The sequence below is a fragment of the Syngnathus acus genome, chromosome 4 (genome assembly GCF_901709675.1).
Source record: "Syngnathus acus chromosome 4, fSynAcu1.2, whole genome shotgun sequence".
In the NCBI taxonomy this organism is placed as follows: domain Eukaryota; kingdom Metazoa; phylum Chordata; class Actinopteri; order Syngnathiformes; family Syngnathidae; genus Syngnathus; species Syngnathus acus.
Genome location: NC_051090.1, coordinates 710302 through 732047, shown reverse-complemented (window position 1 = coordinate 732047; position 21746 = coordinate 710302). Strand labels below are relative to the sequence as shown.

At 42.5% G+C, this 21746-nt stretch overlaps 1 protein-coding gene across 3 annotated transcripts in view; it reads left to right on the top strand.

Annotated features, from left to right (window-relative positions):
• The window catches only part of kank4 (KN motif and ankyrin repeat domains 4), a 37255-nt gene that overhangs the window by 6310 nt on the left and 9199 nt on the right, over positions 1 to 21746 (top strand). The window contains exon 1 of one of the 3 annotated variants that reach the window (XM_037249199.1): positions 18952 to 18972. The exons of the other annotated variants lie outside the window; for them this stretch is intronic. The gene's annotated coding sequence lies outside the window, so the exon portion shown is untranslated. Of the gene's footprint in view, positions 1 to 18951; positions 18973 to 21746 lie in introns of those variants that run through there. 3 annotated transcript variants of the gene reach the window in all.

The window sequence follows — 21746 nt, the reverse complement described above, 5'->3', positions numbered from 1 at the left end:
ATCATTTATTTGCTTTATTTACATCGTTACTTGATAGGAGTCTGATGACAATGCTGATGTGTCCAATTGTTTGTTCTGAGCTTGGCAACTTTTTCAAGAAGCAACGGTGAGGAACAATAGCTGGGTTCATCCTTCCATTGTCTCCCAACACATTTCTTAATGGGTTCCTGACATTGACAGGCAGGAAAAAACATTGTGCTTGGAGAAGAGCAGAGGACGCTGAAGGGAACATGGGACTTCCTTCATGCTACCTTGGCCTTCTTATTGGCTGGCCCAAGGAGGAAGGAACGTCCTGGTCGAGTGTGGCTGGAAGCGAAGTGGCCGCTCCCTGCTGGAAGTCCAAAATGTTTGGCGTGTGGCGGCTGCTGCTGTGCAAGTGTTTGCGGTACAATCCTGTCTGTACTGAAATATCCTTTGGCTTTCTTAGTGTGTGTTTAAATGGTGTCTGCATGCCTTCCCACATATTTCACAAAGGTGGTCGACTAAATCAGTCTTCCCAGTCTATGAACTCATGGCCCGCATTGAGCTCGCTCGCATGTGGGTGGATTTGAATGTTGCTCAAAGATCGCCCTTTCGGATTTTGGAAAATAAGGGACCGCACTTAAAATGGATGGATATATTTGTAAATGCATAGGATCCTAAAAGAGATCATTGTGCGGCTACAACTGTGACTGTTATCTAATGGGTTATAATGTAAGAGCAGAGTTCAAAACCATTTCTCCTCAGAAGCTTAATCATCTTTATTCACCAAGTATGTAAAAACAGGAATTGTTCTCAGGTATTTTGAGCTCCTCTAGTATTTTGAGCTGAAAGATGAGACGTGCTTTAATATGACAGCTCAGCTCTCTTTTTTTTTTTTTTTTTTCTCCTCCTAAAGACAAACTCACGTATGTTACTTCCATAGTTGTTACCTTTCCAGGGGTGAAGAACACTTTGGAGTTGTTAGAGTGCCACACAGGTAGAGATGAAAAAGGGTTCCAAAAAAAAAAAAAAATAGTACTGTCATGTTGGCAGTGAAGTAAAGTGCATTTGTCACTCTATGTGTGTGTGCTCAAATCCTGTTTGATGTTCCATCTTTCAAAGAAACCTCTGTGAGATAGCTCCCACTAATGGCTTGCATGAAGCTCAGGAATGTAGATCAAGTGATGAATGAATACCTTGCATGCACGTGCATCCCATCCACACACAAGACACACTACGTGCGCTGTGTGTGTGTGTGTGTGTGTGTCTGGGGCAGCAGAGTGTTCAGCCTCAGTGGAGTTGCCGCTCTTCCAGAATTTAGTGATCCTTGAACTCTTTCAGCTACTCAACCTGCAAGTGTGGTTGCACTTTGTACTCTGCTTGACCACCAGGGACTTGAATAGCACATTTTGTACGTGAGCAAGTTTTCTATTATGGTACAAACATGTACACTTGAGTCCCATGATTTCTTCTCTGATGCTTGCATGACTTAGAAAAGATCATCTTTGGTATTTTCAATCACACCTTTTTTGAAATCATTTTGATGGAATTGTTTATGATCATGAGAGTTGCCATGACAACTAAAACATCAAAGTCTGTAAATGTCAAACATCTTTCACGTCAGTATGCTAAGGAAACGTATTCTAATCATTTAGCTGACATCGTTTATTGAAAACAAGAGATGCATAATTGGTTTGGTGTCTGACTTGTAATATTTGCGCTGAACTGTTTTTTTTTTTTTTTTTTCTGGATGTTGGAAAGTACTTCAGTAGATTCCAAAAGAAGAAGAAGTGGCATTTGAGGAGGCGTGCGCAGGTGTCAACTGTGACAATTAGACCAGATTGCAGCTCTCGAACTGTTCGCTCACCAATTAGCTAGATTGGAGCATGGCGTCTTCTCGCTGTTATTCGGGCTCTCTGCTTGAAGCTTTGCCTTATTTGACACGTCAATCATCAATCTATTCTGGTAGATCCAAAAGACTATTTTAGAAAAATAAATAGCCTGCCCATAAATCAACAATGATATTTATACATATTTTCACTTTGTGGAAATGCATGACCTCGTTTCAATGGGCACAATTTTTGCATTTTTGCACCATTTCAAACTGTTCCCAGGTGTCATAATAACATATCCAAAGGATAATTAGGGCACAATTTTCATCCTCTTTTTTTCTACCCATGTTTTGAGGGGGGAATTGTGCCTCATGTAAATGAGTCACTTCTCAGCCTGCAGTCTTAAAAAAAAGAAATACACAAGAAAAGGAATCTGGCTTATCTGGTAAAGTGAGGAATGCACTGATGTAAATATTGGGGAACTTGCTTTTCTCCATTATAAAGTATTTCGACGGTCGGTCTATGCTTGTATACCGTTATCAGCTGGGGGGTTTTCCCCCAGCAACTAATCTCTCCTTATGACAACCAATCGGGTAAAAGATAGAGTAGCCCCAGTCAGGGTTATCTACTGTACATTCTACTAGTCAAGAGCATTTTTTTTCCTCCACAAAAAGCATTCAGCATGTTCACTCTTTTAGAAGCGGCACAAGACTGAAAACAAAGTAGCTGAGGGTTGCATTCCGTAAGGAAAGCGAAACCTGAGGGCAATGATTTGAGAAAAAGAGCAAGAGAGTCAAACCATTTGTTCATTAAAATCCACTCTTGTTAATGTTTTACAGATTATACTGACATGAGACCAATGAGCGGCAGCCTCGAAGGAAGGAAAGTAAGAGGGATGCCGAGATTCGAACCCGCGCCCCTCTTATTTGTGAGGCGGGCATGTTATCCGCTACTTAACAGCCATGGGCCTTGTCATTTCACTCCACTCGTATTTTCTTGAAGTGTTTCTTTCAATAAAACGCCCATGTGAGGCAATTGCTTACGCCAATAAAGAAGTGCTCTTATCTCACTTGGGTGGATTTAGCTGGTGACAAAAGATAATTTGTTCAACAAGTACTTGATACTTGGTCAGTTGAGCTTGCGTGTAATACAGCGTGCAGTCGGCCTAACAACCTAGAATAGAATAAAATAAAATAGTAACAATTAACACAATTTCTAATAATTGCAATTTGCACTTTAATTCATTTGAGGTCTAAAATATCATCCAAGCCACTGAACTTAGAAAAACAAATAATTTACAATATTGTGAAAATATTTCCCCAATATGATTCAATTTGCATTTTTATTGGTTAATAATGACAACCATTCCCCCCCCCTTCCATGGAGCACCGGTTGGCACGTCCGCCTCAAAGTTCAGAGGTGCAGGGTTCAATTCCGGCTGTGGCCTTCCTGTGTGGAGTTTGCACGTACTCCCGGTGCCTGCGTGGGTTTCCTCCGGGCGCTCCGATTTCCTCCCACATTCCGTGCACGGTGGGCCCATTGAGCGCTCCAAACTGTCCCTTGAGGTTGAATCAACCTTTTAAACCCATATTCATTCCCCATCCTGATTGAACATTCAACGTATCGTCATACTTTCCCAAATATTCCTGCTGTGTGGTCGTGCGTCGGATATCTGAGCGCAAGGCATTGTTGGAGCGGCCTGCATTATGACCCACAGACAAATCACAAGTGACCTAGTGACACTTTTATTTTTCTGTGTTATGATGCGCATTGTCTGCAGCTGACTAAGCTGCTTGAATCGGCTCCCTGCCACGCAGCCATTGGCAGCAACCCAGAGCCCCAGATTTCTTCTAAACCATTTCAGTAAGTCCTTTCGTGCCAACTGTGGCTTAACGTTGAGAGAAAAAAGGAGCCTCAATAACGAACCCAATTTGCCACTAGAGCTCTGGCAGATGGGGAGTGTCTACTCGGTCGGTCCAGTACCGTGGTCTCTTTATCGGAGCGTCTTAATGTTTAGAACACTTTGATGCGTGTCAGCATTGGGTGGCCATCTGTTGCGTTGCTGTAAAAGGAAGAAAGAAAGAGTTTGGCTTGTACCTTCGACTTTTCGTTGCCAGTAGATTTGAGCTAAAGGTGTCAGAGCGAGCGAGCGAGCGAGCGTGCATGCGTGTTTGTGACCATCTGTCTTCTTCATTAAAGAGGAAACATGATCCTCTCATCCGTCTGATGTATTTATAATACCATGTCGTGTAGATGAGCAAACGTATGGGCGGAGAACTGAAGGGATTTTTTTGAACCCTCTGACTCTCACGGCCCAATAATGCCATCTCATCATTTGACTTTTAGTTGGCTTCTCTGGTCTTTTTTCCATCGTATATTAGCAAGTATTTTGTTGATTCATGAGCGTCCTTTGAAAAAGAAGGAGAAAAGGACATACTGGAATGCAACAGCAGACCGATTCCAATTTCCCATTGTCTCTACCTCGTTTAGCGAGATACTGAGCTCAACATATTTATGATCAACAGTGGCAAAAAAAAAGATTGATGCAGCTCATGTGTTGGATGTAATGTAATGAATGATGCATTGCTGCCATGTGGAGGGAGCTCTGACACCTCCATATGACATCAAGCTTTGCGGCAGGTTCAACAATGGCGGGAAGAGGACAGGCTGAAATAGTACTCTTGCATAGGATTACCATGCTGGAGCTTTAGCTTGATTAAAGTGTAATCCTAAAGAGATAACCAGGCCTCTCCTCTCCACATCATGAGGCTGGACTGCTGGTCGCCATCTTCTTCATAGAGCACCACCATACTTGAGATATGCTAATACAATCTGAAGATTTTTTCCTGCCCATTTTGTTCTTTGCACTCTTATTGACTGAGAGAAGGTCAAAGAAAGCAACCGTGATCTCCAATCTCATGTCATGGGATCCTTCTCTATTCCTAGGATTGTACCCCTTTCCTGGAGTTCGTGTATTTCTGTCCAGTTATAAATTGATTAGCAATGTTCTAATTCTGGCTGACCTCTTCATCCACCGTGATTTTTTTGGGGTGGAATAGCGAACCCAGCGTTTTAATTCAATGGTAACGGAGAGATTGAAAGTTTATTTTGCAATACAGATCCTTTAGCAATGACTTGAAATGTTCTCTTTAGAGTTTCTCAAAAGTGACGGTTATTTTCTCGCAACGACATTCTTACTGCAACACAACTATGACACTAATATCTAATTTATTCTTTCTCTATTTCGCAGGATAATGAGTTCACTGTGTAATCTGATCACGCTCAGTTATTTCTGGTTCGACTGGAAAGAGGGATTATGTCATTTTCCATCCTTTATCCTCATTTGTCAACCCCTTTGATATTTTCTCAAAGTGTGAATGTCCAAAAATAGTCACTTCTCTATTATCTTGCAGTGCCGCAATTTTAGGCCCTTTTCCTGAGATTGACATTCTGTAGCTCTCCCCAAAGTATGAAACGGTGAGAGAAGAGCGTTAAGTAGTCAGTGGAGTTGTGGCTGGCCACCACAGGGCTGGGTAAGCAACAGGAGGGAGATCAAGTGCTGAGCCATAACGTTGCCAGTGGACATTGAGTTCTCAACAAATGTCATGGGAGTGTAAACTGTATTTACGACATGAATCCCACTGCACTGACCACTTGACTATTTCTGCTGCTTGTTTCCTGTTTGTGCTCCCTCTTGTCCTCATGATAAGGTCATAGCCTTTGAATGTTTCCAAAATACACTGCTGCGGTTGTCTGTCAACAAGACAGCAATGGTGCAATGGTATGGTTGCCTCCACATCAACAATTCAAGTATGCCGGCTTCCATTTTGAAATGATCAACATTCTTTGTTTTCAATTGAATATGCCCTGAAAGACACCACCTTTTTTTTTTCCATTCACTGTTTTTGATCCTTTTTCGCATCGCTGATAGAAAGTCGATCCTAATCCGGAAGCACATGCACCAGCAGACATGCGGACAAAGCCAACATGGAGTGTAGCCTAAGCACAGCCAGGTTTTCGCATGAGCAGTCTGTTTTCCCATTCACTGCCTTCTGCTACTGCACATTTGTAATTGGCTCTGTAAAAAATGACAACGTAAGCTCAAGTTGTACTTATCAGTGTCAAAGCAGACAAATGTCTGTCTGTAATTTTGCCACTGATGTATCTCAGTGCCAAGGATTTTGGAGCTTTGGATTGACTAATGCACGAAGGCACATCCGTATTATTTTTTCAAGCATTTGCAAATCCAGAGTGGTAAAAACAAATCAAAAGGCCATGAGCCCCAAACCTCACAAATATGATGCTAACCATGAGCTCATTAGGCATTAAGGCTGTTTCTACATTTGCAATTCTTAATAGACCATAAAAAGATATTTGTGTCAGTTCGATTCGGAATGTGCAGGAGCCAAAGTGCCTCGTGTTCTTTTAATGGGCATCAGATGAGCTGTTTGACTGAAAAGGGCTTTCCTTTCAAATGAAAAAGCTTCTTCTACTCCTTCCCTTGCAATTGCATATCACATTCCCCGAAATGTCCATTTATGAGACAATTCTTCAAAGAAGGGCTCGTAAACATGATGAGGATTATCTAAAGAGGCCATCTCAGTTTTTTGGATGGGACTTTTGTAAAAGCAGAGTTGTCGTCTCACCTGATAAATTGAGAAAAGTTGACCAAGCGTTTACTTGCGTGTAGAAAAAAGAAGAAAGAGATTTCTGAACGCGATACGAGTTCAAATGTTGTTTGGGTGGGAAATGTTACCACGTAATTGGCTCACAACAGACAAGTTATTATTGCTATTGTGTAGCATGGTGTTCATTTTAGAAAATGTCTCTTCCTCCTCTGGTCCCGGCAGTAAAACTTAATGGTCATTCAATCTTAGCGGAGATTGGTGCTAGCCTATTTCAAGAACCCGGTAATTTGAAAGAGGTTGGGAAAGTAAACAAGACTTGGAGAGTAGCTGAGGGAACCAACCGCCTGTCTGCTTGATCTGCTTCGAACGCGACAGATTGAAATGAAGAGAAACGGGCTCAAATATATGCAGATTCCGAGAAATGGAATATTCCTGTAGCATCTTCAGTGAAATGAATCACCGTACAAAGACAGCTATTAGCACCCTTAATGGCTTTATCGTTCTTGCCGTTTTACTTCAAAAGCAAGATGAACAAATATATTCAGCATTCCATACACAATCCTGGCAACATTCTCATTATGCTCTGAAGCCTAGACACAACATAACATGCGAGAATATTGTGGCCAAGGACCACACTCAATGTGCTGTATATTAATTAAATCAATTGCGTGCAGTCGTTTGACATTGTAGAGCAATCGTCTGCAATAATATTTGCTGACCTTTAACACTTAATTCGCCCGTTGCACTTGAACTCCTTGTATAATGACTGGACTACTGTTTGCGTGTGTGTGCGAATACAATATATGCACGGGCGGACTGAAGTGTATTTTGTGTGACAGTAAGATACATAATGAAGCAGCGCAAATCATTTTCCCTCTCGGATTGGCTCTCTTTAAAGCCTTTTATCTTTGTGTCTGGCTGGAGGAATTTTCACTCGTCTTTGCCTCTGCTCCGAGTGAGGCCTTGTGCTGCAGCAGCACGGCATGTTCTCATTAGTCTTCTCCAAACTGCCTTTTTTTTGTTGAAGTATCTAAACGGAGGCACTTTTCACATTGTAGCCAAGTATGCCAAAGCCTCGGTGCCTACTGTCAATGTATTTTCAAGCTAAGACTTTTTATGTTATCACTCATCTTACTGGAGTCATCTGACTGAATATGTTACACAGTAGTGATGTGCATTCCAGTTCTTTTAAGTGAACTGAATCTGATCCCTTTTTTTTTAACTTCAATAACACACACAACTAAGCAATACACCAGACAAAAAACAATCAAGTAAACACACGGTAATGTAGACAACGGCAACGCACACATTTTTCTCTATATTACAACATCCGGTGGGAACAACATGTACGTCAAACAATACAACTACACTCTCTCCCCCCCCCAAATTTTTTTTTTAAAAATAATAATAATTGCCTCGGTTATTCACACCTTTCTTTCTATAATACAACACCTACACTAGTGTTGGCTAAAGTGATTCGTTCTTTTTTCAGTTCATATGACTTCAACCAGTAGGTGCCAGTAACGTCCATTGAAGCTGGTGCCACCTGGCCGTAAAACAAAACGAAGAAGAAAATGACGTCACTTCGCGTTCACAAACGAGTCGTGAATTGCCTTTCCCCTTCACCAACGAACGAATCTGTGAGTGAACGAATGAGTGAGTGATTCGCATTTCCAGTTCATCGCGAGAACGGATCAGTGAGGGAACGAATCGTGACTTTCCCGTTCGCGAACGAGGCAATGGGTCAACTGCCTTCCTTCCTTCCTTCCCGTGCGCGCGTGCATCAACGGATCAGTCAGTGAAGGTGTTGCGTCGTCTCCCTCCTGGCGTCAACTATGTAAGCCAGAATGTCCATTTGCCATGGAAAGAAAGAACCACTCACTGAAACACCACTTCTTTTATGCTAACTTTATTGCATGAACGGATGCGCCGTTATGCAACAACGGGGAGATTATACTTCTCTTTGGGTCATCTTGATTTTATAACACTTAACATAACGTGTATGCATATATACGCCTAAATATTGTTATCCAATCTATCTACTGCATTTTCATATTGTATTGCTGGTTTGAAATTTACTTTTAATATTATTATTTTTAATAAACATTGATGTTAAAATTTGTCTGGTGTTTTATTCCTTGTTTTTATATTCGCCAATTAAAACATAAAAATCAGACATTTGGTTAACTGCTTTATATGACAATATGTGTAGGTACACCTCATGGACACTTCAGTAGGTACACTACATGAGGTAAAAGAAATAAACAGTTTATTGCACAATGAAAGCATATTAAGGTATATTCCCACACCTGGGATTGAACCAAGTTTTAACCAAGCAAGAACCCGTGTCATTAACCAGTCGGCTATGTCCACCTGGCAGCTCAGGGTCGTCTGCACCGTTTTGTACTAGTGATGTGCATTCCAGTGTTCTGAAGTGAACTGAATCGTTAGAATCGGTTCAGAATATTTAAGGAGGGAATGACACGGACACTCCATTAGGTACACCGCCATTTTCAAGTGTACTTAATAACAGGCCACTTTATTAGGGAAATATCATGGTCAAAGGTCACAGGTGTCAAGCTCTAGTCCTTGGGGCCGCATTCCAACATGTTTTCCAAGATAATAAAGTGGCCACTTTATTAGGTACACTTGAAAATGGCGGTGTACCTAATGGCGTGTCCATGTGATTCCCTCGTTAAGCGCACCTGCGTGAAAAGTTTTTGGTCACTTTCACGTTCCGCATGAGCTAAAACTTTTCACGCAGGTGCGCTTAACGAGGGAATGACACGGACACTCCATTAGGTACACCGCCATTTTCAAGTGTACCTAATAACAGGCCACTCTATTAGGGAAATATCATGGTCAAAAGTCACAGGTGGCAAGCTCTAGTCCTCGGGGCCGCGTTCCAATATGTTTTCCAAGTGACCCTCGTTAAGCGCACCTGCGTGAAAAGTTTTAGCTCCTTTCACGTTCCGCAGAAGCTAAAACTTTTCACGCAGGTGCGCTTAACGAGGGAATGACACGGACACTCCATTAGGTACACCGCCATTTTCAAGCGTACCAAATAACAGGCCACTTTATTAGGGAAATATCATGGTCAAAGGTCACAGGTGTCAAGCTCTAGTCCTTGAGGGCCGCATTCCAACATGTTTTCCAAGATAATAAAGTGGCCACTTTATTAGGTACACTTGAAAATGGCGGTGTACCTAATGGCGTGTCCATGTGATTCCCCCGTTAAGCGCACCTGCGTGAAACGTTTTTGGTCACTTTCACGTTCCGCATGAGCTAAAACTTTTCACGCAGGTGCGCTTAACGAGGGAATGACACGGACACTCCATTAGGTACACCGCCATTTTCAAGTGTACCTAATAACAGGCCACTCTATTAGGGAAATATCATGGTCAAAAGTCACAGGTGGCAAGCTCTAGTCCTCGGGGCCGCGTTCCAATATGTTTTCCAAGTGACCCTCGTTAAGCGCACCTGCGTGAAAAGTTTTAGCTCCTTTCACGTTCCGCAGTAGCTAAAACTTTTCACGCAGGTGCGCTTAACGAGGGAATGACACGGACACTCCATTAGGTACACCGCCATTTTCAAGTGTACCTAATAACAGGCCACTCTATTAGGGAAATATCATGGTCGAAGGTCACAGGTGGCAAGCTCTAGTCCTCGGGGCCGCGTTCCAACATGTTTTCCAAGATTCCCCTCGTTAAGCGCACCTGCGTGAAAAGTTTTAGCTCCTTTCACGTTCCGCAGGAGCTAAAACTTTTCACGCAGGTGCGCTTAACGAGGGAATGACACGGACACTCCATTAGGTACACCGCCATTTTCAAGTGTACCTAATAACAGGCCACTTTATTAGGGAAATATCATGGTCAAAGGTCACAGGTGTCAAGCTCTAGTCCTCGGGGCCGCGTTCCAACATGTTTTCCAAGATAATAAAGTGGCCACTTTATTTGGTACACTTGAAAATGGCGGTGTACCTAATGGAGTGTCCGTGTCATTCCCTCGTTAAGCGCACCTGCGTGAAAAGTTTTAGCTTCTGCGGAACGTGAAAGGAGCTAAAACTTTTCACGCAGGTGCGCTTAACGAGGGTCACTTGGAAAACATATTGGAACGCGGCCCCGAGGACTAGAGCTTGCCACCTGTGACTTTTGACCATGATATTTCCCTAATAGAGTGGCCTGTTATTAGGTACACTTGAAAATGGCGGTGTACCTAATGGAGTGTCCGTGTCATTCCCTCGTTAAGCGCACCTGCGTGAAAAGTTTTAGCTCATGCGGAACGTGAAAGTGACCAAAAACTTTTCACGCAGGTGCGCTTAACGAGGGAATCACATGGACACGCCATTAGGTACACCGCCATTTTCAAGTGTACCTAATAAAGTGGCCACTTTATTATCTTGGAAAACATGTTGGAATGCGGCCCCAAGGACTAGAGCTTGACACCTGTGACCTTTGACCATGATATTTCCCTAATAAAGTGGCCTGTTATTTGGTACACTTGAAAATGGCGGTGTACCTAATGGAGTGTCCGTGTCATTCCCTCGTTAAGCGCACCTGCGTGAAAAGTTTTAGCTCCTGCGGAACGTGAAAGGAGCTAAAACTTTTCACGCAGGTGCGCTTAACGAGGGGAATCTTGGAAAACATGTTGGAACGCGGCCCCGAGGACTAGAGCTTGCCACCTGTGACCTTTGACCATGATATTTCCCTAATAAAGTGGCCTGTTATTAGGTACACTTGAAAATGGCGGTGTAGCTAATGGAGTGTCCGTGTCATTCCCTCGTTAAGCGCACCTGCGTGAAAAGTTTTAGCTCCTGCGGAACGTGAAAGGAGCTAAAACTTTTCACGCAGGTGCGCTTAACGAGGGTCACTTGGAAAACATATTGGAACGCGGCCCCAAGGACTAGAGCTTGCCACCTGTGACTTTTGACCATGATATTTCCCTAATAGAGTGGCCTGTTATTAGGTACACTTGAAAATGACGGTGTACCTAATGGAGTGTCCGTGTCATTCCCTCGTTAAGCGCACCTGCGTGAAAAGTTTTAGCTCATGCGGAACGTGAAAGTGACCAAAAACTTTTCACGCAGGTGCGCTTAACGAGGGAATCACATGGACACGCCATTAGGTACACCGCCATTTTCAAGTGTACCTAATAAAGTGGCCACTTTATTATCTTGGAAAACATGTTGGAATGCGGCCCTCAAGGACTAGAGCTTGACACCTGTGACCTTTGACCATGATATTTCCCTAATAAAGTGGCCTGTTATTAAGTACACTTGAAAATGGCGGTGTACCTAATGGAGTGTCCGTGTCATTCCCTCGTTAAATATTCTGAACCGATTCTAACGATTCGGTTCACTTCACAACTGGAATGCACATCACTAGTACAAAACGGTGCAGACAACCACGAGCTGCCAGGTCGACTTAGCCGACTGGTTAATGACACGGGCTCTTGCTCGGTAAAGTCTTGGTTCGATTCCAGGTGTGTGAATATATTCAATGTGCAATAAATAATTTATTTCTTTTACCTCGTGTAGTGTACCTATTGAAGTGTCCATGAGGTGTACCTACACGTATTGTCATATAAAGCAGTTAACCAAATGTCTGATTTTTATGTTTTAATTGGCGAGTATAAAAACAAGGAATAAAACACCAGACAAGTTTTAACATAAATGTTTATTAAAAATAAGAATAATAAAAGTACATTTCAAACCAGCAATACAATATGAAATTGCAGTAGATAGATTGGATAACAATATTTAGGCGTATATATGCATACACGTTATGTTAAGTGTTATAAAATCAAGATGACCCAAAGAGAAGCATAATCTCCCCGTTGTTGCATAACGGCGCATCCGTTCATGCAATAAAGTTAGCATAAAACGTGCATAAAAGAAATGGTGTTTCAGTAAGTGGTTCTTTCTTTCCATGGCAAATGGACATTCTGGCTTACATAGTTGACGCCAGGAGGGAGACGACGCAACACCTTCACTGACTGATCCGTTGATGCACGCGCGCACGGGAAGGAAGGAAGGAAGGAAGGAAGGCAGTTGACCCATTGCCTCGTTCGCGAACGGGAAAGTCACGATTCGTTCCCTCACTGATCCGTTCTCGCGATGAACTAGAAATGCGAATCACTCACAGATTCGTTCGTTGGTGAAGGGGAAATGCAATTCACGACTTGTTTGTGAACGGGAAGTGACGTCATTTTCTTCTTCGTTTTGTTTTACGGCCAGGTGGCACCAGCTTCAATGGGCATTACTGACATCTACTGGTTGAAGTCATATGAACTGAAAAAAGAATTCGTGCACTCTCGTTCACTGAAAAGATTCGTTCTTTTGAACCCATCGTTCACTCACGAGCCAACACTATTACACAGGTAAAAGTCATCATTTTGACGTCACCCTGCAGTTAAAGGCTTGGCTGATAAAACATCTTGTTGCTCTGAATGAAACAATTCCAGAGGTCAGCAGAAATCCCAATTATCCTGCATGCCCGAAAGGCAAGACAGAATGGAAGTGACCTTGGCCACTTTTGTTTCCTTCTCCTTTGACTCTTCCTTGAGCAAGGAAAGAGGTTGAGGAAGAATGGATTTCATTTGATATCATTTGCCTGTTCAGGGAATACCCCCCCTCCTTTTTTCTGTTTCAGCTTTGCTATCTGTGGCTTCAATTTACAGCCGAATAAAAGCTGCCCTTGGAATTACTGGCTTGTTTCTTCAACTCCATTTACGTCATTAATGTCATTCTCACGGATCATATTTGGATTTTTATGTGACAGAGTGCAGCTAGATTGCTTTAAAATTCAATCACTTGAGATTAGCACAATGTGCTTCTAAAAATAGTTATATCAAAATTTCAGAATTGTATATACAGGGATTTTTTCCCCTTCGCTTTTAAGAGGAGCGATGTGACGCTTTTAGTATCTCAAAGCCATGTAAACACTGTAAAATGTTTCAAATAAAATGTCCTTCATGTTCTACTACTGCTCATTTCTTCAATGTGTTGCTGACCAAACTTCAGCTCTCCTACAGAGTTAAGAACAGATCGATCAATCAAAAATTCATCATTGTTTGAGCCACATGTCATTCACAACAGCGTGTTGCCAAATTTCACATGGCACATTTTCAACTCCCCAACTGATCCAGATATTCAGACAGCTTAATAGCCGCCGGGCCTCCGTAACACATCTATGGCTCTTACTGATCGACCTTGGGAACAGTTCACACAAATATATCATTAAGACATTTCATTAGCAGTCAGGAAAATACATGACATTATTCTTTCATAAAATCAAATGTCTTCTCTCCTATGCGGTGTAGCACAGTTCTTGTGTGCCTGATGTTGTGATTTGTGAGTAGAATAGCTTCTTCAAGTTTGCTTCAATGCAGTCAAGCAAGCCCCCCATGCCATGCCATGCCATGCCATGCCATGCCATGCAATTCACCTCATTCTGTCTATCATTGCCTTTTACAAGCATGCTGCCCCAGTAGTTGCCACACTCGAGGTTCTAACACTGTCTCATGGAGGCTGGCTGATCCAAATTGTGACTAGAATTATTATTATTTATTGTATGTGTGTGCGTGTGTGTTTTGTATCACTCACATAGACATTGACAAGCAGATGGATGGTACTGCAGTCTCTACATCTCATCAGCTTTTCACTATAGCACCTCTGGGTTGCTGTCATTATTAAAAAAAAACAAAAAAACCCTCAGACAGCTGCACTTTGCAGCTCAACTGAGCAACAGCTGGCAAGCATCCACTCCAAATGCTTACGCTGCAAAATCTCAAAGCACAAATCGAACGTTGGCATGGGTGGGATCCAAAATACAAAAAGCCAATGGATCAGCATTCTTCAAACTAATGGAAGTTATCTTTTCAACCACTATAAAGCCATGTAGAAAATGATATCTCCCTGCTGGCTAGCAAAAAAGTCTGAATTTCAAGGAGATCTAGCCGTTGACTCCTGCTCGGTCTTCCATCACCTCACCATGATTCATTTTCTCTTCTTTTGTATTCTCCTAATCTTTAAACATAACTTCTGATGCTTTGCTGCCTGCCAGCCAGCCAGCCAGCCAGCCTTTGGAAGTCACAATCTATCGGTCAGATTAGAAAAGGGCAAACTATACATTATCCAAAGTAAGATATTGGGCAGATGCTTGCATTAAAGCTGTAAATCGAGCGGCGATCTCGTTGCTTTATGGCTAAACCATCTTTTTGGAGGAAGCCTGGTGGCTCTTGCAAGTTCCCTTCGTGCCAGTGGAATATTTTGTCGCTGTTCTTGGAGCAGGATGCCTGCCTGCAGGGCTGCAGGGCTCTGCTGTGTTCCTAGAATAGAGGGATGCAAAATGGAGGGCAACAAAAAATGGAGATAAATACCGGTGACGAGAGATGATTCTTTGCTTTCTCGCTGTGCTGCAGGCAGCTGTTGCTCTAAAAGGCCAACAAGCAGGCCTCTTGACTTGCACTTCATCTTCCAGATGAGTCTGGCACTTGAGCTTTTGAAGATTGGAAATCACTGTGTGTCAAGAAAGATAAAACTAACACATGAATGAGATGCCAGTCAAACGGGAAGCCTTTCTTTTGCTATGCATCTCCAGAACAGTGCTTTTCTTCATCCATTTCTTCCATTCTCATTTTGTGAGGAAAGCGATCGCTGTTTTGGGTGACGAAGTAAATATTTGATTATCCTTGCAATTGTTTATCTGAGTAATTTCTCCACAGACACGGGAGGAATCTGCTTTTTCTCTTTTTCAAAACAAAATGATTTGAGCAAATATTATACATCTAGGTTTTTCATGCAAACATGATACAAATACACACACTCACTGAAAAATACAGAGGATCTGCGTGGCTGTGCAAAAATTCAATTGTGTCTTTGGTGTGCTCCTTTCCTTCCTCCCTCCCTCCCTCCCTCCCATGCACAGACAGCTTCTTCCAGCTGACCTGCGTCAGTGAGAAACGCAAGCTACCAGCTTGGACCTAATATATCTCTAATAATCATTAGAGCCAAGAAACCACAGTTTGAAAGGGGAGGAGGGATGACACGACTTCATGTTCCTGTCATTGCGGTGTTCATTCCTGAGCGCACAATAGCCAAACAGCTTTTGCACGCTCAACTATTATCATGATCGTAAAGAGCAGCGATATATTACAAATACCTGGAAGGCATCATCAAATGCGAGACAAGACAAAAATACAGAAGAGGATTTAAAAAGCATGATGATTATGCAGTATCGCTGGATGCTATTAATGGCCAAGCTCCCAATTCCCATGCAAGTTCATTGGAAAGGTCAAGTTGTTTCATGCCAAACTCATCTGACCGTGCCTTTATGTACGTCTCCTACTTTGTACATTAAGGTACAGTCGTGCTGGATTAGAAAAAGAACTTTCAGTATTTTCACACAGCATCAAAATATCTAAGAATATCTTGAAAAGCCTGGCTGATTCATTCTGAAGTGTGAACTGTAGCACTCACTATCCGCTATATAAATCACACATTTACGTATAAAGAATGGTAAAGGTGATGAGAAATGCTATAAAAAATGTCATTATCACCTCCCCTGTTTTTTCCCTGAACAGCCACATAAGTGCTTGTGACCAATAATTAGTAAGATGTTTAGCATTGCTATGAAGGCAATTTGGCTTTTTAGTTTAAATAGCAAATAAATGGGCCAACATTGCTTCTTTTTCATGTCAAGCCTCAGTCCGCTTGATGCACGAGAAGAATGCTTCTTTCCTTGCAAGGCTCCTGTTGGTGTGTGAACGTTGCCTCTGCTTGCCCCTCCTGACTCACTCACTCACTCACACGTGCATTCACAGAGGTTCAGGTCATTTCCAGCTGAGCAGTGAAGTGTGTTTTGTGTTCAGTGGTGGCGGCGTCATTTTCAATGTATAAACAGTCTTTTCCCTGGCCAAAGGCCTTATCAGCAACTGGCCTTCCTCAGGATGACTGCCAGCCACGTCTGGCCCACGCAGACGCACTTTGCCAGTGGAAAGTTTCCTTCTTTGTTTTTCCATCCTAAAAGCGTCTTAGTGATGGCTACTTGTAGTATAAATGCCGGCCCCACAAGGATTTCTGTGCACCTGAAATTGCTCATGATTACCAGTGGCTTGGCTGGATTATCAAGTGGCTGATACAATTCAAAACAGTTCTTTGAAATGCATTTTTCATTCTAAAAATGTCTTGAAATAAATCATAGCATAGCCTCTCAATGTAAGCATAAATGCTTCATTTGGTCGAAATGTACATCCGGGTGAGCTGTGCAGTAAACAAACCAAAGTTTTATTTTTACACATCCTAAGTCCTAAGAAGACGTATCCACATGCCGGATTTTGGATAAGATTTCCCCGTTGCTATTTTAATGTTTTAACAGAGCTGTTCCAGGGAGACCACACTGATATACAACGCTCAAGTTTTATCCAGACAGGTCTTGCCCTTCATATTTTTGCCAGACACTTGACCGAGCATAAACCACACATAAGCATGACTGTAATTCTTTCTATGAATGGGAATCACCATGTGATTACGCCAAGCAAGCATGCATTGCTCCAGACTCTTTTAATCTCCCCCCCCCCCCCCCCCCCCCCCCCCACCACCAACCCCGCCGTCATGTGCTTTTGTCCCAGGTCTGGTCAAAGCCCTCACCATGTACAAAGATGGAATGAGCCAATGATATCAGGTGACTAGTTAGCAGAACTGTTTTGATTTGTGTGCAAATATGTACTGTAATCAGGAGAAAAGGGACATTTTGGTGAGATGAGACCTTGCAAACAAATGTCCCTAATGATGCGCTTGCCGTGCCAATGAAACCTTTTAACATTCTCCAAGTAGACGTGTTATGTGGTTGAAGATGCGACTCCAAAGGAGGGGCGGATGTGATCCCTCCTGACAGCAAACAGTTCATGTGATAGGAAAGCGAGAAGCTTAACCCCCCTGGGCCACATTACACCCTGGCTCTTTCACTTGGCTGCATTCCATGAAAGGGGCCAAGTTGATTTGATGCATGTTGGGAGTGCGGCCGCAAAACATGCCGCGTCGACGTCATTGCTTCTTTTGACAAACACGATACAAGCATATGCTCGCTGTATAAAAAAGTGATGTAATGGTACTCTTCATTTTATATTTATGTTTGCTGGAAGCGTCACCGTCCAATGAAAGCCCGAGAGTTGGTTCAGAATAAAATAGCTCCCCTTTTAGAGGTGTTAATGCTCACTTTTGAAGTCTTCATTGAACCTTTCTACTTTCCAACTCATCCCTCCATCTGATCTGATGTTATTTGGATCACTGTGCTCTGAAAATCAATAATGTCTTGTTTTTCTGGATATCCACCATAAGCCTACTCGGGTCAATGTGCCATATGAACAGATGAATATTTCATGTATTCCGTTTTCCTATGCACACTCCAGTCTGCATTTTGTAGGCGTTTCAATCTTGCTCGGTGCTTTAGGCTTTGCTTTTACATTTGTCAAGCTGAAATGACCAACCCAAACTGCCTGGGATCATGCAAGAGTGAGATCAAATTAGAAAAAAAAAAAAAAAAAAAACTAGACCATTAGCTTATTTAAAGGGTGTTCATTATTTCCCTCATTTACTCATAGGAAGCATCTGAGCCTTTTTTCAATTGTGATTGAGTTGAAGACAGACATGGAAAGAGCTTACTCATTTCACGGAGATCTTTGAGATGCCTTTCCAACAAATTGCTTTCGCATGTCGTTTCGTATCAATGGAGGTACATAACTGTAATTAGACTCCTTCATGTTGAGACAGACTCGTGCAAACATATGAAGGATGAATGAACATAGTCATGTCTGTCCTGAGGTGATTTGCTCTCCAGGAAAACCTCATCTTCTACTCTGACAGTTTTACACATACTCAGTATTCACATGACATGGACAAAATGACCAAGAAACAACACTTAGAGTGAAAATGAATTTCAAAAGGAACACATCATTAAAGGGCTTTCCTGGACCAAAGGCACACACACACCATTAGATTGCGTGCAATGTAGTGTCCCCTCCCAAAGCAAACCAGCAGCTATAAGTTATTGTCCCCAGTTTCTTTCTGACTATTTTCTCCAGCCCTGCCAACACCTCCACCCATTTCCCAGCCATCAGGCTTTGTCCTCCCTCCTTTTTCTCTTCTGTCCGCGCTATGGGGTGAAGACAGACAAGGGTCAGATACGCCCACAGAAATGGGAAAGAGGAAGGACATGGGGTGAGGAATTGTGTGGCAGGTGAGCGAGCGAGCGAGCGAGCGAGGTAATCCCCTGGAGAATTCTCTCCTTTCCCTTTCAGCTCTTCTCTAGAACAGATTGCTGATCCGACCGAGTTGATCTATAATTCCAATTTGCTTGCTTGACGTTTATTCACCTCACCTCCCCCTTTCTATTTTTCGCTGGGTGGGTGGAATATAGGTCACACGCTTTGCCTCGACTGTGTAAGAAACGGAGAGACAATGGGTACGCGTGTGAGATTTTCTGTTGTTGTTATTATTATCTTGTTTTGCTTACACGGCTTGAGCAGCTGACAATGCAAGAGGAAGTTGACAGGTGTGCCATCAGCAAAGCGCATGAATGTCTCACAATGTCTGATATGCTTGTTTGTGTGGAAATGGAATCAGAATGCTCCCGTTGGGAAAAGATCAATAAACACTAAATGAATGTTGTTCTCCTCCTGCCTGCTCTGCAGGCTACACAATGTGCAGCTAGCTATAGTGAGCAGCCACACTTGGGCCTCCAAGCTTCACACCCACCCCACTGGTGTGAGGAAGGGAGGGAGGCAGGCTCGAGATCACATCGGGAGTGTTTATGTGCTCGTATCTGATGTTCATTCAAATTCCTTCAGCGTGTGCATTTGTGTCCTGTCACTTGTCAATGTGACAATACTAATTAATGAGGCATTGCTTGCTATTGCATGCTGTAATTGATTTTATTTTCAGAAGTCCTTTTTTTGTTTCATCCAGCTCTAATGGAACAATGTTCGTTTTTTTTACACAGTTCATGGGGAAAAAAGATTGAATTAATGAGAATGTACTATAGATGTTCTAGCCAAACTAACCTTTTTTTGGGGTTAAATTTACATGAAGAGTATGTTAAGGCAGCTCATCAAAGAATAGAAATGAATTGGCAAGTTTTAGCACATGGTGGTTACAGCCCATGCACAGTAAAAGCCTTTTTGACATTCACGCATAGCTTTGGCAGCAGCCAGATTGATTGTGTCTGTGGTAAACCCACGCAATGTGTATTCCGCTATATTTGAAATTCAGAGAGTACCACCAGGATTGGAGAAATTTGCATTTGTGTATTTACTGGCCACCACTGCAGAGACAATAAAACATTAGTGCTCATCGCTCAAGCCTGGCCAAAACAGAAGCCTCATCTTTCTCTTCATACACCACGATTACTTAAGATGATTAACAAATATTTTGTTGACATTGTATGTAGATTGTTGCACATTTGGATGAATTGACAAAACATGGGAAAAGCACTTTTTTTTTTTTATCGAATGGAAATCATTGCATTCTACTGTGTTGGACCACTTTGGTGCTGGCTTCAATCTTGTGGCACTCAATCACAACAAAGGTTCTTCTTATGGGAAAGAAGAAAATGAAATCAAGTGGATTGTCCTTTGTCAAGTACATAACCATTTCTAAAAGATGCTTTATCTTTCAGAAGAATTTCCCAAGCATGCGACTGCGTAGATTTCTCTTCAATCCCTCGTTTGACATTTAATATCCTAGTGGATGTCAGCGGCCAGTGCCAATTTAATCTTTCCCTCCGTGTTGGATTGAGCGTGATGAATTTCACCTGACAAGTGTCCAGGGACACGTGATGTAGTCAGGAGAAATCATCAATACTTCTCTTGATCTATGTAAATGCATTTTTAACATCACCAAATAGTTCAATTAGCTCATTTTTGGAGCAAAGCATGCTGTTGTCATATCTATGACTGAAGTACCATGACATCCACGACACTCTGTTAGCTACCAATGTCTACGGCAATACCCCACCATGGCACAAATGCCCAAACTGAACTGCTGAACAAGACTTGCACGAAAGATGATGCCCCACTTTCTATTCTCCATTGCGGCTGCCTTGTATGTTCATGACATCGTAATGCATTTATTTTTTATTTTTTTCATTAGATAGAAGGAACTGCTGAAAATAACAGGGTGGGGCGGGGGGGGGCAAAGTTGTGTTCTGCTTGCACGAGATATGAACGTGTACAGCTGCCACTCCCGAGCCTGCCTCCATTTTCACTTTCTCTGGATTTGGCTGATCTAAGCGCTCACCTCCTGTCTGCCTGCCCCTTCTATTTCCTGTGGGCCTGTCATCTCCGGAGCCTGCCCTGTGTCACTGTTTCAAGCTAATCAAATCTCGAGTACACAAACGACCATTAAAAGCAATGATTTTCTTCTTTCCTGGTGGATTGGCTCAGGCCAATTCAACCTGTTTAAATACAGAACGTTTGATGACTGCCTGAGGGCCTTTTATATCCGTGTCGAATTAAACTAGCGAGCTCAGAGGCGCCCGTTCTTTTAATGATTCCGTCGGTAACTGTTCAAGATAGCCTCGAAATAACAATGGCGATGACATTTAATGACACGCTGTTGTCAGTAGGAGCTAATACACGGACATCTTTTTTTTTTTTTTTTTAATTTCCCGGTGGCCTCTCAGCCAGCTGCTGTGCTCTCTGAATTGGTGTTTTCCGAATGTGGCATCCACCCAACAGCTCTCATACGCCGCCGACACACTTCGCATTTTGTCCGGCGCGCATTGCAAATGCTTGTCTTTACATGACATTGATTCACTCGTCAGTAGGTACAGATGAGATTATATCCTGCAGCAAAGATATTTATTTGAAACTTCTCATTGAATATAATCATTGATAAATCATGCGTCACATGAATTAGGCACATGGAGGGCTTGGAATGAATCTTTACCTCTAAAATAAATGAATGACTTTTATTGCCTTGTCATTTAATTGGACACACTGCACTGCATGCCTTTTGAAAGCTCCCCTAGATGAAAAGCCTTTCATGCTCAGATTTTGTGAGCAGGGCATTCAATTAAAAGTCAACTTTTACAATCCTCACAAGTGCTCCTTTCCTATCTCGCTTTTTAACATTTCACAGTTTTGTTCATTCTACTAGATGCCCACTTCTTTTGCTGTCTTTGTCCATCTCTCTTCAGTAAACGGGGATTGTTGTGTGCTCACTGTGCATCATTGCAATAGGGCTCTGACTCTTCCACCAATTACGATCAGCATTTTTCAGCTCCCAAATTGGCTAATTAAGCCTTAAGGACAGTGAGCTGCAGTTCCA